This window comes from Triticum urartu, chromosome 2A (genome assembly GCF_056163025.1).
Source record: "Triticum urartu cultivar PI428250 chromosome 2A, HENAU_Tu73, whole genome shotgun sequence".
Lineage (NCBI taxonomy): Eukaryota > Viridiplantae > Streptophyta > Magnoliopsida > Poales > Poaceae > Triticum > Triticum urartu.
Window position 1 is genome coordinate 10985597 of NC_141874.1, and position 1095 is coordinate 10986691.

Genomic DNA, 1095 nt, shown 5'->3' on the forward strand with positions numbered 1-1095 from the left:
ACTTCTCAATTCTTATTTATTCAAGGGTTCGTATGTACTGAGTGACTCTAGGTCTATTCAGATGCAGCTTCAAGAGAGATTTATTCGGCATTTGTATGACCGTCTTCCCATCCTGTCTATCTCCTTCGGTCAGGTAGTTTTGCTTCCGATGCCGGAGGAGCAGGGTGGGATAGAAGGGTAGTTTCTGAGTTCGAGATGTCTGAGCTTGGAGGTTCCGCTTCTCTAATGTGATAATAAAGCAACAAGCAACGCCGCTCCCGTGCGCTCATCCCTTGCTTGTTCTTGAGCGCTAGTCATTCATCCCTAGCTGGGTTCTTGGGATATCTTGATTCTCTTTATGATGATGTAAGGGTCGGCAACAATGAATAAGGAATCGATCGGAAGTTCGCGCCAATCGATCTTCTGTAGGAGTAGGAGGTAGCACGAATCCCCTCTTTCTTCGTTTAGAAGAGTGCTGGACCTCCACAACGTCAAACCATAGAACACAGCTCCTTTCGGTCGAACCCTAGGAAAGACGACTTTACCTTTTTCTTAGATAGTTTGAGTTCGAGCTACTGTAGTCTCCCCCGTTGACCTTCTTTTTTAGATAGGATCCTCAATGAGTGGAAAGGACTCCCAAACTTGCTCCACAGTACTATACCATACAGAGCCGCGCCCTTGTGATATGATAAGAAGAAAAGGGGCCAGGCCGCCCTCTTTTCTTTTCCGCACCAAGCCTTCTTGTAAAATCGGGTGTATAGCTCAGTTGGTAGAGCATTGGGCTTTTAACCTAATGGTCGCAGGTTCAAGTCCTGCTATACCCAAAACAAAAAAAACCACTCTTGTATTCGTAAGGATGCATAGTAGCCTTCAAAGAGCACTCTTTGGCCTTGAGAAAAGCCCCTTTCTCATCAACATCTCGACTTCGCTCGTTGTTTGAGGTAAGTATAAAGGAGATCAGACTGGCTCGGTCATTGATAGGCCGGCCTTCTCCTTATTCATTGGATAGGGCGCGGGGGAAAGTCAAGTCAAGCACTAGTTAGTTGGGGTGGGACGCACCAAAGCAGCGTTCGTTGCACTAGCGCCTTATCTTTTGAAGCTAAACAAAGGCTCGAA

General features: G+C 46.6%; 1 non-coding gene across 1 annotated transcript; it reads left to right on the forward strand.

Annotated features, from left to right (window-relative positions):
* Nucleotides 1–730: 730 nt before the first annotated feature.
* On the forward strand, nt 731–803 carry TRNAK-UUU (transfer RNA lysine (anticodon UUU)). Its single transcript has one exon. It is a non-coding gene; the product is annotated as a tRNA-Lys (tRNA).
* Nucleotides 804–1095: the final 292 nt, after the last annotated feature.